Here is an 18,397-nt window from a genome sequence, read left to right on the forward strand (position 1 = left end):
CCAGACATACCTAGAATTACCTCTATATTTAGTGACCACTTCAAGCTATTATTTAAATCTTAAATAATAAAAGTAATAGCCATGTGTTTTATTTGCTTAGGCTCTATCTTCAAACTAGCTCATAGCAGACTATCCAGGAAGGTCAGGGTGGGATGATAATGCGGCCACATTTGAAATGAATATTGTGGAAAATAACTTGCATGGAGACACAGAAGCAACTTTATTACAACAGAAGATTTCAATTTTCTGTCCCTGCATGACATAAACAGTTTTTGTCCCGGCATGAGATAAACATTTTTAGAATACCTGTTTGGTTGTGCATTGCCTATGATCCTAATCCGCCGACTACTTTCATTGGAGGAACATTGGCGATTCTTGACAACACTTTCTCATGGGCATAGTAGGTCTTTTTTTTTCCACTTTTCCTTTGTTATAGTTATGAAGTTTTTGACTTTCATGTTTGATTTTGTTCAGGGAGTGCTTGACTCTTAGTCCCAATCTTGTGCAGTGCCTATAACATTAATCATAATTGACCTCCACATGGCTCTTGGTTCCCAAAATGGGATGGAGCACAGTGCGAGTAAAAATGGTTCCGTAGAATGGTTGACATTTCCAAATTACATCTCACAAAGCCTTGAGGTTATCGATTTTCTAGCTTCGAGGTACAATATGTGCCCTGCACTTACAACGCCAAGTGGAGATTTCTTTCTACCTCCTTCGGTGCGTCTTTGTTGTCCTAGTGAACGAAGTGGTGGCTCCCTATAATGTTAGTATGCAATAACAAATCCTTAAACTCATTTCCCTATACTGGTATGTCTACAAGCTTATACCATGCTAATTTTTGGGCTGGTTGTGTGTGATATGTTTTTATTCAACATTTAAGTAGGGGAAAGTAGGAGAAAACAATCTAAACAAAAGCCCCTTCCGTCATTACAAGTTAATTAGTTCATCTTTCGTGTTCTTTGACTTTTATGTGTTTTTATGCTAGCTCTTGCTTGCTCTTTCTTTGAGTTTTGCTTGCCTGATTTATGTATGTCTTAAAAACCTATCGTTCAATTTGGTGGCACCACCATAGGTATATAAGTAGCCTTGGTAATAAAAGGGTTGAACTCTTTAGTGTGGGAGCTAGAGGTAGTGACCCTGTAGTTGAGGACAACGTTCAAATGATATTATGTGAGATTTGATTTCTGTCCTATGTTCTTATCATATGTCTTTGATTTATCTCTTAGATTGGTTTTTCAAACATTGAGGCATTTCACTAGCCAAAGCCTAAGGATTAAGGTTTGGTCCTTGCACGTGGGTGTTTTTAAATGGATAAACAATGTAAAATACTAATAAACAAATATCAAAAATTTAATCCTCATTCCCAAAGACTTATCTGAATGAGAGAATGTTTATATCTGCTTTCAATATCTCCATCCATGGTCTTTTGGGTCTTTTGGATTGGAATCATGAATATTTTTTCTAACTGGGACTGTAATTGGCCTTCATTGAACAAGCTGAAACCATCTTAGTCTTCTTTCTCTACTTGTACATTTTCTTTAATGCATTCGTTTCTATTTTTTTTTTTATCTTCATTAGTATGTCCACATATCCTTCTCAACATCCTCATCTCGGCTACGATTAATTTTTTTTAATATGATGCTTTTCAACTACCCAACATTTAGTTCCATGAAGCATAGTTAGTCTTATTGTTGTTCCATAAAAAAAAATTCTTTTAATTTGATTAATATGCATTTGTCACATAGACTTCTAGAAGCACACCTCTACTTTAACCATCCAAATATGTTTTTATGGGAATAATATTTTGTTTACAATTCGTTGAGAACCTAGGTCTGTTCATTTATTTTCTTCTATGTTAATGTTTAGTTAATAATCTAAGGTTTAGTAGCAAGCCGTTAGATGTTTGTTTTTCTTTAAGACAAGATGCCTTGGTATTAGTGTTTTGAAATGAGAAGCTACTTGATTTTGAACCCTTGGTGGTTAGTGACTTATGGATGGTGTGTGAATAATGAGTGGTTTGTGGGTTGTGGTTTGTGGTTTATGTTCTAGGGATTTTGGATTTTGGACAAGTTGCGTTTCATAGCAAGTTATTAGATGTTGGATTCTTTTTGGGAAAAGATGACTTGGAAGAGTCAACTTGGTATTAGAGACCTGATTTTGAAACCTTGGTGGCTTGTGGTTCATTTATGAGTTCATGGTTTTATGGAATATGATTTACGTTTTATAGACTTTGCGTTTTAGGTAAGTTGAAAGTTGGGTTTTATACGTTTTGAGTTCGGATTTTGAATTTAGGAGTTTAAGTATTCGAGTTTAAGGGGGTAGAGAGGTGAGTGTTCATTTTAAGATTATGGTTGGTGTCATCTTGGTCGAGATTTTTTAGTCCTTAGTGGATTTGTCAAGGTTGTTTTGGAAAATTAACTTCATTTTAAAGTTGGGACTAGAAATCGGGTTAAAAAAATGTGAGGGTAGTGAGTTGTCATATTCAATCTTTTAGATTTAAAAAATTCATAGTTGTGCAAGTGAGTTGATTTGATAATGTTATTAATGGGAAAGGCTGAATTTGTTTAATTAGTGCAAAATCTCAAATAAACTTACTAACAACATATGCACTAGAAGTCCTTGAACATTAAAAATTGTTAGGGAGGTATTATTAGTTTTAGTTAGATAAGAGTTTCCTAAAATTTGTCTTTTTTTAAGAATTGGAAAACCTTAGATTGTTTGTATAATTTATAAGGTTCGTATGTTTCTTGTGAATTATTTCATTTGTTCGAGAAATGCAAGTTTTTTAGTTGAAAATGTTATTGTGACCCCATTTAGATTTTGTGTTTAGATTCATCATTTATTTTATTTTTTGGTTTTAAGACTGAAATTTTGAATTTAATTTTTTCTAGTGATTTGGGTTTTGACAAATTGATTTTGTAGGTTTGGATTTCTGATGGTGGAGGATGAGGATGCTTTGGAACAGTTAAATTTCTTCTAGATTTGTTAGGATTACTTGTCAATTTTTAATTTTTATCTGAGAAGGCCCAGATTGTAATAGATTTAAGGAAGGAGGACAGTGAGACGTAACTGTCTCGGCCCCTCGGGTTCGTATATCGAAATTGATGTCAGTGGCCTGAGTCGATTCAATCATCCTTCGTCTAGAACGGGAGGTAAGTTATTTCACCACGAATCCATTGTAAGTGGGTTCTTTTTTTTGCTTGTTTGTATGTGTTCCCAATTTTCACACTTTAGACGTATCACTTTTACGTAAAAAGGGCATTCCTACGGGGACACACGATAAGATAAGGATTAGATTTTATCATTGATTCCTTGCCCTTTTATGATTAAAAATTGACTCACATAAAATGTCCAATGTCTCAAATTAATTAAAACTCAGTAGATTAAAAATCGTGGGGTGATGTTATTGTTTAGTAGATATTAATAATTGGTATGTGATGTGGTTAGTTGGTAGATATTAGTGCTTCGTTATTAGTGTATAATAATTGTTTTAAAATTATGGTTAGAGGTAGACTGTTTATAATAGCAGGTAAATTTTACAAAGGGTTTATTATGCAATGAGTCTTACATCTCAATAGCTTCAACATAACAAAAAATCGTGCGTCAATTTTTTTTAATTTTCTTATTTAATTTTACACAAATACCCTCCCAATGTCTCTTATTTGCATAATCCTACTAAATAGAAGTATTTTTTCTATTCAAGAGCTCTCTTAAAATTCCTCTTTAAAATCTTAAAATTTTTCTATACCAAAATTTCTTTTTAGAGGCTTCAATATTCATCGAATTCGAATCCATTGATTCCTACAACTTTCTTATGAAGATTGTGATTAAATAGAACCAAGAAATCAAGTTTAGTTTTTAGTACATAGTCGTTAATAGTTAGTGTAATGTGGTTAGTTGGTAGATGAGGGCTTCATTATTAGTGTGTAATGGTTTTAAAATTATGGTTAGAGGTAGATTGTTTATGGTAAGAGGTAATTTTTACAAAGGGTTTATGCCTTGAGGCTTATGCCTAATGTCTCATGCTTCATTATGCAATGAGCCTTACACAATAGGTTCAACATAACCCAAAATCGTGGGTCAATTTTTTTTAATTTTCTTATTTTATTTTACACAAATACCCTCTCAATGTCTCTTATTTAGATAATCATGCTAAAAAGAAGTGTTTTTTGTGTTCAAGAGATATCTCAAAATCTCATTTTAAAACCTTAAAATCTATCTATACCAAAATTTCTTCTTAGAGGCTTTAATATTTATCGAATTCGAATCCATTGTTTCCTACAACTTCTCACGAAGATTGTCATCAAATATAACCAAGAAATCAAGGATCCACTAAGGTTTTGAGGTATGTAATTTTTCTATGTATATTCTTGAATTTTTTACCTATATTTTTTTTCAAAAATTCATATTTCTCTCTTGTTTTTGTGTTTTATTCTTTTATTTTTTGTTTTATTCTACCTATTTTTTTGTTTGTTGTTTATTTGATGTTTGATACTTTATAAGGGATGATACATCCTACATTTTTAATGTTTAAGTTTTATTTAATGCTTTGAAGGTTTTACTTGTTTTTCTAGTTTTAATGATACATCCAACATTTTTAATGTTTAAAAAATGGTTTGGAGGTGCATAAGCCTTACTTTTTGTAATTGATTAAGTGGTGCAAGAATCCAATTCTTTTGCTTTGAAGGTTTTACTTGTTTTTCTATTTTTAATGATACATCCAACATTTTTAATGTTTAAAAAATCGTTTGGAGGTGCATAAGCCTTACTTTTTGATTAGGTGGTGCAAGAATCCAATTCTTTTGTTTTAATTATTCTCTAGTTTATAATAGGATCTAAAATACTATTCCTAGGCCAAGAGTAGTTGTTTATTTGATGTTTGATACTCTATGATTGATGATACATTCTACATTTTTAATGTTTAATTTTTATTTGATGCTTTGAAGGTTTTACTTGTTTTTTATATTTTTAATAATACATCCTACATTTTTAATGTTTAAAAGATCGTTTGGAGGTGTATAAGCCTTACTTTTTGTAATTGGTTAGGTGGTGTAAGAATCCAATTCTTTTGGGATTGGTTTAGTGTTGCAAAATTAGATTTTGTAGAAATTGTTTTATTAGTGCAAAAATTTAGACTTTTTGATCTGTTTTAGTGAGTTTAGATTTCGACTATTTTGTGTGACACGAAAATTAGATTTTGTGTCACGGGTAATTATATATATATATAGAGGTAAGTATAATAAGGTCTAAAATACTATTTCTAGGCCTGGAGTAGTTGTTTATTTGATGTTTGATACTATCTTTATTTGATGCTTCGAAGGTTTTACTTGTTTTTATATTTTTTAGTGATACATCCTACATTTTTAATGTTTAAAAAATCATTTGGAGGTGTATAAGCCTTACTTTTTGTAATTGGTTAGGTGGTGCAAGAATCAATTTTTTTTGGGATTGGTTTAGTGTTGCCAAATTAAATTTTGTAGCAACTATTTTACTAGCGCAAAAATTTAGATTTTTGGATATATTTTAGTGAGTTAAGATTTTGTAACTGTTTTGTGTGACACGAAATTTAGATTTCGTTTTTTGTCACGAGTAATTATATTTATATATATAGTCATTAATAGTTAGTGCAAAATGTACTTAGTTGGTAGATATAAGTGTTTCATTTGATTTGTAATTAATAGTTTTATTAGATGTTATTGCTTAGTAGATAGTTGTTAATGTGTAATATGGTTAGTTGGTAGATATTAGTGTTTTGTTATTAGTGTGTAATAATGGTTTTAAAATTATGGTTAGAAGGGTTTATGCCTTGAGGCGTACGCCTCATGCCTCACGTTTCATTATGCAATGAGCCTTACACCTCAATAGGTTTAACATAACCCAAAATCATGGGTCAATTTTTTTTATTTTCTTATTTAATTTTACACAAATACCCTCCCAATGTCTCTTATTTACATAACCGTACTAAATAGAAGTGTATTTTGTTTGTTTATATGTGTTCCCAATTTTCACACTTTAGACGTATCACTTTTACATAAAAAGGGCATTCCTATAGGGAGGACACACGATAAGATAAGGATCAAATTTTATCATTGATTCCTTGCCCTTTTAGGATTAAAAATTGACTCACATAAAATGTCCAATGTCTCAAATTAATTAAAACTTAGTAGATAAAAAATTGTGGGGTGATGTTATTGTTTAGTAGATATTAATAGTTTGTATGTGATGTGGTTAGTTGGTAGATATTAGTGTTTCGTTATTAGTGTGTAATAATTGTTTTAAAATTATGGTGAGAGGTAGATTGTTTATAATAGGAGGTAATTTTTACAAAGGGTTTTATGCCTTGAGGCATGCTTTATTATGCAATGAGTCTTTATTTAATTTTACACAAATACCCTTCCAATGTCTCTTATTTACATAATCCTACTAAATAGAAGTATTTTTTTTCTATTCAAGAGATCTCTTAAAATCCCTCTTTAAAACCTTAAAATTTTCCTATACCAAAATTTCTTTTTAGAGGCTTCAATATTCATCAAATTCGAATCCATTGGTTCCTACAGATTTCTTATGAAGATTGTGACCAAATAGAACTAAGTAATCAAGTTATTAATTTTCAGTAGATAGTCGTTAATAGTTAGTGTGTAATGTGGTTAGTTGGTAGATGAGGGCTTCATTATTAGTGTGTAATAATGGTTTTAAAATTATGGTTAGAGGTAGATTGTTTATGGTAAGAGGTAATTTTTACAAAGGGTTTATGCCTTGAGGCTTATGCGTAATGCCTCACGCGTCATTATGCAATGAGCCTTACACAATAGGTTCAACATAACCCAAAATCGTGGGTCAATTTTTTTTTTTTTCTTATTTTATTTTACACAAATACCCTCCCAATGTCTCTTATTTACATAATCGTACTAAAAAGAAGTGTTTTTTGTATTCAAGAGATCTCTCAAAATCTCACTTTAAAACCTTAAATCTATTTATACCAAAATTTCTTCTTAAAGGCTTTAATATTTATCGAATTCGAATCCATTGTTTCCTACAACTTTCTCACAAATATTGTCATCAAATATAACCAAGAAATCAAGGATCCACTAAGGTTTTGAGGTATGTAATTTTTCTATGTATATTCTTGAATTTTGTACCTATATTTTTTTTCAAAAACTTATATTTCTCTCTATTTTTTTGTGTTTGATTATTTTATTTTTTTAGTTTTATTCTACCTATTTTTTTGTTTGTTGTTTATTTGATGTTTGATACTTTATAAGGGATGATACATCCTACATTTTTAATGTTTAATTTTTATTTAATGCTTTGAAGGTTTTACTTGTTTTTCTATTTTAATGATACATCCAACATTTTTAATGTTTAGAAAATCGTTTGGAGGTGCATATGCCTTACAAAATTAAGTGGTGCAAGAATCCAATTCTTTTGCTTTGAAGGTTTTACTTGTTTTTCTATTTTTAATGATACATCCAACATTTTTAATGTTTAAAAAAATTGTTTGGAGGTGCATAAGCCTTACTTTTTGATTAGGTGGTGCAAGAATCCAATTCTTTTGAGATTGGTTTAGTTTTGCCAAATTAGATTTTGTAGAAATTATTTTACTAGTGCAAAAATTTCGACTTTTGGATCTGTTTTAGTGAGTTTAGAGGTAAGTATTTAGTGGTTATTGTGCATTATTATTATTATGTAGTTAATAGTTAGTGCGAAATGTAGTTAGTTGGTAAATGTAAGTGTTTCGTTTGGTTATTAATTAATAGTTGTTTTTACAATTTAGTTATTAGATGTTATAATTAGTTATTAGATGTTATTGTTTAGTAGATAGTCGTTAATAGTTAGTGTGTAATGTGGTTAGTTGGTAGATATTAGTACTTCGTTATTAGTGTGTAATAATGATTTTAAAATTATGGTTAGGGGTAGATTGTTTATAATAAGTAGTTTTTACAAAGGATTTATGCCTTGAGGCTTACGCCTTTTGAATTTTTTACCTATTTTTTTTTATATAGAAAAACTCTTTTTTTTTTTTTTTCTTTTTTGTGTTTGATTCTTTTATTTTTTGTTTTAATTGTTCTCTAGTTTATAATAGGATCTAAAATATTATTCCTAGGCCTAGAGTATTTGTTTATTTGATGTTTGATACTCTATGAGTGATGATACATTCTACATCTTTAATGTTTAATTTTTATTTGATGCTTTGAAGGTTTTACTTGTTTTTATATTTTTAATGATACATCCTACATTTTTAACGCTTAAAAAGTCATTTGGAGGTGTATAAGCCTTGCTTTTTGTAATTGGTTAGGTGGTGTAAGAATCCAATTCTTTTGGGATTGGTTTAGTGTTGCCAAATTAGATTTTGTAGAAACTGTTTTATTAGTGCAAAAATTTAGACTTTTTGATCTGTTTTAGTGAGTTTAGATTTCGACTATTTTGTGTGACACGAAAATTAGATTTCGTGTCACGGGTAATTATATATATATATATATATATAGAGAGAGAGAGAGAGAGAGAGAGAGAGAGAGAGAGATAAGTATAATAAGGTCTAAAATACTATTTCTAGGCCTGGAGTAGTTGTTTATTTGATGTTTGATACTCTATGAGTGAATACATTTTAATGTTTAATTTGATGCTTTGAAAGTTTTACTTGCTTTTATATTTTTAATGTTAAAAAATCGTTTGGAGGTGTATAAGCCTTACTTTTTGTAATTGGTTAGGTGTTACAAGAATCCTTTTTTTTTTTGGGGATTGGTTTAGTGTTGCCAAATTAAATTTTGCAGAAACTATTTTACTAATGCAAAAATTTAGATTTTTGGATATATTTTAGTGAGTTTAGATTTTGTGACTGTTTTGTGTGACACGAAATTTAGATTTCGTTTTTTGTCACAGGTAATTATATTTATATATATAGTCATTAATATTTAAATAAGTGTTTCATTTATGTTTTTTAAAAAATTTCGATCCGGTCCGAACTCGCCTTCCTTGCCGAAAATGGCAAAAAACAGGAAGATATGCCTGGGCGACCGTTCCCGTCGAAAACTCAAAATTTCTGATGTTTTTATAAACGCCCGTATCTCACTCTCCGCTCAACTGGTGGATTCGTAGCACATACCCACTCGTCCGTACGGATGTTAGCTACGTCCCCATGTTCCCGGATTTTGTCCCGCAGGCCAAGATCCTTTTCGAAAAACGTGATTTCCGTGGGGGTAAACCTTTTTCGAGGTAAGACACATGCGCGTTCAAATGGTCGTATCTCATCGCCCGTCTTTCGGTTTTTAACGTAATCTATGCCCAATAGTCCGTATAAATAATTTATACGTTACCCGAGTAGAAAGTTTCCTGGTCCGGACTCGTCTTCCTTGCCGAAAATGGCAAAAAACAGGAAGCTCCACCCGGGCGACCGTTCTCGTCGAAAACTCAAAATTTCTGACATTTTTTTAAACGCCCGTATCTTACTCTCCGCTCAACTGGTGGATTCGTAGCACATACCTATTCGTCCGTGCAGATGTTAGCTATGTCCCCATGCTCCATGATTTCATCCCGCAGGCTGGGATCCTTTTCGAAAAATGTGATTTCCGTGGGGTACACCTTTTTCAAGACAGGACACGTGTGCATTCAAATTGTCGTATCTAATCAGTCGTCATTTGGTTTTTAACGTAATCCATGCCCAATCGTTCGTATAAAAAATTCTTATGTTTCCTGAGCAGAAAGATTCCCGATCCGGACTCGTGTTCCTTACCGAAAATGCCAAAAAATGGGAAGCTCTGACCGAGCGACCGTTCCCGTCGAAAACTCGAAATTTCTGACGTTTTTTTAAACGCCCGTATCTCACTCTTCGCTCAATTGGTGGATTCGTAGCACATACCCACTCATCCGTACGGATGTTAGCTACGTCCCCATGTTCCCGGATTTCATCCTACAGGCCGGAATCCTTTTTGAAAAAATGTGATTTCCATGGGGGAATACCTTTTTCAATGCAAGACACGTGCGCATTCAAATGGTCGTATCTCATCGCTCGTCTTTTAGTTTTAACGTAATCCATGCCTAATCGTCTGTATCGAAAATGCCTACGTTTTCCGAGGAGAAAGATTCCCGGTCCAGACTCGTCTTCCTTGCCAAAAATGAAAAAAAATGGGAAGTTCCGCCCGGGCGACCATTCCCGTCGAAAACTTGAAATTTCTGACATTTTTTAAAACGCCCGTATCTCACTCTCCGCTCAACTGGTGGATTCGTAGCACATACTCACTCGTCCGTACGGATGTTAGCTACGTCCCCATGTTCCCAGATTTCATCCTGCAGGCCGGAATCCTTTTTGAAAAAAATGTGATTTCCGTGGGGGAATACTTTTTTCGATGTAAGACACGTGCACATTCAAATGGTCGTATCTCATCGCCTGTCTTTCAGTTATTAACGTAATTCATGCCTAATCGTCCGTATCGAAAATGTCTATGTTTCCCGAGTAGAAAGATTCCCGGTCCGGACTCGTCTTCCTTGCCGAAAATGGCAAACAACGGGAAGTCCTGCCCGGGTGACCATTCCCGTCGAAAACTCAAAATTTCTGACGTTTTTTTAAACGCCCGTATCTCACTCTCCGCTAAACTCAAAAAATTCGTAACACATACCCACTCATCCGTACGGATGTTAGCTACGTCACCATGTTCCCAGATTTTGTCCCGCAGGCCGGGATCCTTTCCGAAAAATGGGATTTCCGTCGGGGTACACCTTTTTTCGGGGCAGGACACGTGCGCGTTCAAATGGTCGTATCTCATCGTCCGTCTTTCGATTTTTAATGTAATCTATGCCCAATCATCCGTATCGAAAATTCCTACATTTCCCGAGGAGAAACATTCCCGGTCTGGAACGTCTTCCTTGCCAAAAATGGCAAATAACGGGAAGCTCCGTCCGAGCGACCGTCCCCGTCGAAAAGTCGAAATTTCTGACGTTTTTTAAAATGCCCGTATCTCACTCTCCGTTCAACTCGAAAAATTTGTGGCACATACCTACTCGTCCATACGGATGTTAGCTATGTCACCATATTTCCGTATTTCATCCCGCAGGCAAGGATCCTTTCTGAAAAACGTGATTTCTGTGGGAGTACACCTTTTTCAATGCATGACACGTGCGCGTTCAAATGATCGTATCTCATCGTTCGTCTTTCGGTTTTTAACGTAATCCACGTCCAATCGTCCGTATCGAAAATGCCTACATTTCTCGAGTAGAAAGATTATCGGTTCGGACTCGTCTTCCTTGCCGATAATGGCAAACAACAGGAAGCTCAGCCCGGGCGACCGTTTCCGTCGAAAAGGCAAAATTTCTGACGTTTTTTTAAACGCCCATATCTCACTCTCCGCTCAACTCGAAAAATTCGTAGCACACACCCACTCATCCGTACGGATGTTAGCTACATCACTATGTTCCCGAATTTCGTCCCGCAGGCTGGGATCCTTTCCAAAAAACGTGATTTCCGTGGGGGTACACCTTGTTCGAGATAGGACACGTGCGCGTTCAAATGATCGTATCTCATCGCTCGTCTTTTGGTTTTTAACGTAATCCACGTCCAATCGTCCGTATCGAAAATGCCTACATTTCCCGAGTAGAAAGATTATCGGTTCGGACTCGTCTTCCTTGCCGATAATGGCAAACAACAGGAAGCTCAGCCCGGGCGACCGTTTCCGTCGAAAAGTCAAAATTTCTGACGTTTTTTAAAACGCCCGTATCTCACTCTCCGTTCAACTCGAAAAATTCGTGGTACATACCCACTCATCCATACGGATGTTAGCTACGTCACCATATTTCCGTATTTCATCCCGCAGGCAAGGATCCTTTCTGAAAAACGTGATTTCTGTGGGAGTACACCTTTTTCAATGCATGACACGTGCGCGTTCAAATGATCGTATCTCATCGTTCGTCTTTCGGTTTTTAACGTAATCCACGTCCAATCGTCCGTATCGAAAATGCCTACATTTCCCGAGTAGAAAGATTATCGGTTCGGACTCGTCTTCCTTGCCGATAATGGCAAACAACAGGAAGCTCAGCCCGGACGACCGTTTCCGTCGAAAAGGCAAAATTTCTGACGTTTTTTTAAACGCCCATATCTCACTCTCCGCTCAACTCAAAAAATTCGTAGCACACACCCACTCATCCGTACGGATGTTAGCTACATCACTATGTTCCCGAATTTCGTCCCGCAGGCTGGGATCCTTTCCAAAAAACGTGATTTCCGTGGGGGTACACCTTGTTCGGGATAGGACACGTGCGCGTTCAAATGATCGTATCTCATCGCTCGTCTTTTGGTTTTTAACGTAATCCACGTCCAATCGTCCGTATCGAAAATGCCTACATTTCCCGAGTAGAAAGATTATCGGTTCGGACTCGTCTTCCTTGCCGATAATGGCAAACAACAGGAAGCTCAGCCCGGGCGACCGTTTCCGTCGAAAAGTCAAAATTTCTGACGTTTTTTTAAACGCCCATATCTCACTCTCCGCTCAACTCGAAAAATTCGTAGCACACACCCACTCATCCGTACGGATGTTAGCTACATCACTATGTTCCCGAATTTCATCCCGCAGGCTGGGATCCTTTCCAAAAAACGTGATTTCCGTGGGGGTACACCTTGTTCGGGATAGGACACGTGCGTGTTCAAATGATCGTATCTCATCGCTCGTCTTTCGGTTTTTAACGTAATCCATGTCCAATTGTCCGTATCGAAAATGCCTATGTTTACCGAGAGAAAAATTCTCAATCCGGACTCGTCTTTCTTGCCAAAAATGGCAAACAACGGGAAACTCCGCCCAGGCGACCGTGCCCGTCGAAAATTCAAAATTTCTGACGTTTTTTTTAACGCCCGTATCTCACTCTCCGCTCAACTGGTGGATTCGTGGCACATACCCACTCGTCCGTACGGATCTTAGATACGTCACCATGTTCTCGAATTTTGCCCCGTAGGCGGGGATCCTTTCTGAAAAACGTGATTTCCTTGGAGGTACACCTTTTTCAAGACAGGATACGTGCACGTTCAAATGGTCTTATTTCATCGCCCGTCTTTTGGTTTTGAATGTAATTTACACCCAATCGTCCATATCAAAAATTCCTACGTTCCCTGATGAGAAAAATTCCCGGTCTGGACTCGTCTTCCTTGCCAAAAAAGGCAAACAACGGGAAACTCCGCCCGAGAGACCGTCCCCGTCGAAAAGTCAAAATTTCTAACATTTTTTTAAACGCCCGTATCTCACTCTCCGCTCAACTTGAAAAATTCAAGGCACATACCCACTCGTCCATACGGATGTTAGCTACGTCACCATGTTTCCAGATTTCGTCCCGCAAGCAAGGATCCTTTCCGAAAAACGTGATTTTCGTAGGGGTACACCTTTTTCGATGCAGGACACGTGTGCGTCCAAATGATCGTATCTCATCATCCGTCTTTCGATTTTTAACGTAATCCACTTTCAATCGTCCATATAAAAAATGCCTACGTTTCCCGAGTAGAAAGATTACCGGTTCGGACTCGTCTTCCTTGCCGAAAATGGCAAACAACGGGAAGTTCCGCCTGGGCGACCGTTCCCGTCGAAAACTTGAAATTTCTGACATTTTTTTAAACGCCCCTATCTCACTCTCCGCTCAACTAGAAAAATTTGTACCACATACCCACTCATCCGTACGGATGTCAGCTACGTCACCATGTTCCCAGATTTTATCCCGCAGGTTGGGATCCTTTCCAAAAAATGTGATTTCCATCGGGGTTCACCTTTTTTTGAGACAGGACACGTGCGCGTTCAAATGGTCGTATCTCATTGCCCATCTTTCGGTTTTTAACGTAATCTATACCCAATCGTCCGTATCGAAAATGCATACATTTCCTAAGGAGAAAGATTCCCTGTCTGGACTCGTCTTCCTTGCCGAAAATGGTAAACAACGGCAAGTTCCGCCCGGACGACCGTTCCCGTTGAAAACTCAAAATTTCTGACATTTTTTTAAATGCCCGTATCTCACTCTCCGCTCAACTCGAAAAATTCATAGCACATACCCACTCGTCCATACGGATGTTAGCTACGTCACCATGTTCCCGGATTTCGTCCCGCAGACCGGGATCCTTTCTGAAAAATATGATTTCCGTGGGGGTACACCTTTTTTGGGGCAGGTTACGTGTGCGTTCAAATGGTCGTATCTCATCACTCGTCTTTCGGTTTTTAACGTAATCCATGCCCAATCGTCCGTATCGAAAATGCCTATGTTTCCCGAGTAGAAAGATTCTCAATCCGGACTCGTCTTCCTTGCTGAAAATGGAAAATAACGGGAAGCTCTGCCCGAGTGACCGTCCCCGTCAAAAAGTCAAAATTTCTGACGTTTTTTTAAACGCCCTTATCTCACTCTCCGCTCAACTCGAAAAATTCATGGCAGATACCCACTCATCCATATGGATGTTAGCTACGTCACCATGTTCCCAGATTTCATCCCGCAGGTAAGGATCCTTTCCGAAAAACGTGATTTCCGTGGGGGTACACCTTTTTCGATGCAGGACACGTGTGCGTCCAAATGATCGTATCTCATCGCCCTTCTTTCGGTTTTTAACGTAATCCACGTCGAATCGTCCGTATCAAAAATGCCTACGTTTCCCGAGTAGAAAGATTATCGGTTCGGACTCGTCTTCCTTACCAATAATGGCAAACAACGGGAAGCTCCGCCCGGGCGATAGTTCCCGTCGAAAACTCAAAATTTCTGACGTTTTTTTAAACGCCCGTATCTCACTCTCCGCTCAACTTGAAAAATTCGTAGTACATACCAACTCGTCCATACGGATGTTAGCTACGTCACCATGTTCCTGGATTTCGTCCCACAGGCCGGGATCATTTCCGAAAAACGTGATTTCCGTGGAGGTACACCTTTTTCAAGGCAGGACACGTGCACGTTCAAATGGTCTTATTTTATCGCCCGTCTTTTGGTTTTCAATGTAATTTATGCCCAATCGTCCGTATCGAAAATTCCTACTTTTTCTAAGGAGAAAGATTTCTGATCCGGAGTCATCTTCTTTGCCAAAAATGGTAAACAACGGGAAGCTCCGCCTGTGCAACCTTTCCCGTCGAAAAGTCAAAATTTCTGACGTTTTTTTAAACACCCGTATCTCACTATCCCCTCAACTGGTGGATTCGTGGCACATACCTACTCGTCCGTACGGATGTTAGCTACACCAACATGTTCCCAGATTTTGCCTCGCAGGCCGGGATCCTTTCCGAAAAACATGATTTCCGTGGAGGTACACCTTTTTCGGGACAAGACACATGCGTGTTTAAATGGTCGTATCTAATCGCCCATCTTTCGGTTTTCAACGTAATCTATGCCCAGTCGTCCGTATCGAAAATGCCTACATTCCCCGAAGAGAAAGATTTCTGGTCCGGAGTCATCTTCCTTACCGAAAATGATAAAAAATGAGTAGTTCCGCCCGAGCGACCGTCCCCGTCGAAAACTCGAAATTTCTGATTTTTTTTAAACGCCCGTATCTCACTCTCTGCTCAATTGGTGGATTCGTGGCACATACCCACTCGTCCGTACGGATGTTAGCTACGTCACCATGTTCCCCGATTTCGCCCCGCAGGCCGGGATCCTTTCCGAAAAACGTGATTTCCGTGGATATATATCATACATTTTAATCAAAGAAATTCAATTTTGGAATCGTCACATGCATTAAAATCAATGAGTAAACTCACATGCTATTGATAAAAATTGATTTTTTGAATCACCACATGCACTAAATTAGTGAATTGACCCCAAATAATTTTAATCGAAGAAACTATTTTTTTTTTTTTTTTGAATTGCCACATGTACTAAAATCAGTGAGTTAACCCACAAATTATTAATTAAAGACATTTTGATTTTTTGAATTGCTACGTGTACTAAAATCAGTTAGTCGACTCACATGTTTTTAATCAAAGAAATTCGATTTTTGAATTGTCATGTGCACTAAATTAGTGAGTCGACTCACTTGTCAACTTCATAGAAAATTTCGATTTGAAATTTCCAATGCACATAAAAATCATTGAGTCGACTTGCATGCCCAATTTCATAAAAAAATTTGATTTGAAACTTCAATGCACACAAAAATTAGTGTGTCGACTCGTTGATTTTTATTGGGAAAATCGATTTTTAATTTTTATTTTTTGTGCGCAAGATTTTTTTTATTTTTTTATTTTTGGGTTGATTAATATTAATATTAAGGAGTAGGCCCAATAACATCAAAAATCAATAAATCAACTCGATAAATTTTAATACCCAATGAACCGGACCACTAACTTGATATTAACGAGTTGGCCCAATCAATCTATCAATAAAAATGGACGAATCGATCCACTAATATTTTAGAAATTTAAAGGTTGCTATTAGTGCCACGTATACCCCAAAAATCAGTGAATTAATTCATATGCGCAAAAATAAAAATAAAAAACGAAATTAGGAAAAAAAAAAAATAAATAAAAAAGATGGAGGCATAAGCAATATTCTCCTAACCTATCAATATGCAAAAGAATGAATAAACATAGAAAGGAATACATAAAAATTATCTTAATCTTATTGACATAAAAAAAAAAAAATTGAAATCGTATTGATATGCAAAGTAAAAAATATCCTCATAATCCTACCGATATAAAAACGCCAAAATACATGAAAAATGACCTCTAATTCTATTAATATGCAAGAACGAACAAAAATATGAAAAAAAAAAACATAAAGAAAAACTCCATCTAATCTCATTGGTATGCAAGTATAAGAAACACACCAAAAAAAAAAAATAATAATTTTAATCTTACTAATGTGTACAAGCAAACAAGAAAAATAAAAAAATAAAAACTTATTTACCTACTGATTTCGAGAGTGATGGGTTGGTTCCTTCAGGTACGATCCCAATAGCTTGTGAGTACTCGTTGAGGAAGACGAAGGCAGCAAAGAGGACGGCAATGAACCTTGTGGTAGTAGCAAACTAATAAGGGGTGTGGCTGTGTCGTTGTTCTGTAGGAGATACGAAAATAGAGAGGCTAGGAGATGTATAGGATGTTATAGGGGTGGGGTTACTGTAGGACAGAACGTGAGAGAGAGAGAGAAGAGGGCTTAGAGAGGTTGGCTGGAAAAACGTTAGGGTAGCAATGGAGATGAGTGTTGCAGCAAGGTTGGAAAAGAAGGAAGAGGCTAGGGTTTGATGTAACAAACAGTATAGAAGAAGAAGAAGGTTGAGTGTGATGTAGGCAATGAAGATGATGGTTATGGAGGCAGTATAGGGGCTTGCTATAAAACGTGAAAGAGAAGTTGCGGTGGAAGAGGTTTAATGGTAGAGACGTTGGCTGTTGGAGAGGAGTTTAATGGCAGAAACGTTGGTTATTAGAGATGAAGGAGAGTGGTTGGAAAAATGTTGGGGCAGCAATGAACAGAGAAGAAAAGGGGTTGGTTTATGGTTGGTGTAAAAAAATCAGAAAACGAGAGGAGGTGCATTACAGTTTTTTTTTTTTTTTTTTGGGGGGGGGGGGGGGGGGGGGAAGAAGATGGTCACATTTTTTTTTTATCTCTTTGGAAGGTAGTCAAAAACGTCTTTCCTTTTCTTCAATGGTTGCTGATTTTTTTAATGGTGAAGAAAGTGAGATTTTAGGGAGACTTGAGAAGAAGATGTGGCTGTTTTAATGGTGAAGAAAGTGAGATTTTAGGGAGACTTGAGAAGAAGATGTGGCTGTTTTAATGGTGAAGAGGAAGAAGGTTACAGGTCTAATCGAAGAAGAAGATGGAGCAGTTTTTTTTTATTTTTATAATGGAAGGCAGCCCAAAAACATGTGTCCCTTAATGGTTGCTTGATCTCCTCTTTTATGGTGGTTCCACAATAGAATGTGAGAGAGGGACAGAGGGGAGAGATGAGAGAGAAGACGTGTGGTTATGGAGAGGTTGGGGATGTTGGAGAGAAAAGGAGTTGGGCACCAAAGAAAAACATGGTTCTTCCAACGTTTTTTTTTTATATTTTTCTTTTGGATTAGTTTTTTTGATGTGTGGATTCTTTAATTGACCAAGTTTTTTTTATTTTTGTACACATTAGAATGCATGAACAACTTAGGAGCTTAAATAAAATTTAAACAAGTAAAATCCTAAAAAAAATAATAGCTAAAAAAATAAAAAGGGAAAAATTACTTTAAAAAAAATTGTAAAATTTTAAATTAATTTATTAAAAAAATATTAACTTCTATTAACCCTCTTAATCCTAGTAAAGAAAATTGAGATTATGCGAGAGATGTCTGTCAACCGTTTCAAATGGACGGAGTTTGAACGTAACGGTAATTAACACGTCAAATAAACAGCTGTACGATTTTGAAATCCCGCTTCTTTTCTATAAAACCGAGACGTCACCCACCACATCAGAGCGCACGCTCTCTCTCTCTCT

This window comes from Akebia trifoliata, chromosome 10, assembly GCF_017979445.1.
Source record: "Akebia trifoliata isolate Shusen 1 chromosome 10, ASM1797944v1, whole genome shotgun sequence".
In the NCBI taxonomy this organism is placed as follows: Eukaryota; Viridiplantae; Streptophyta; class Magnoliopsida; order Ranunculales; family Lardizabalaceae; genus Akebia; species Akebia trifoliata.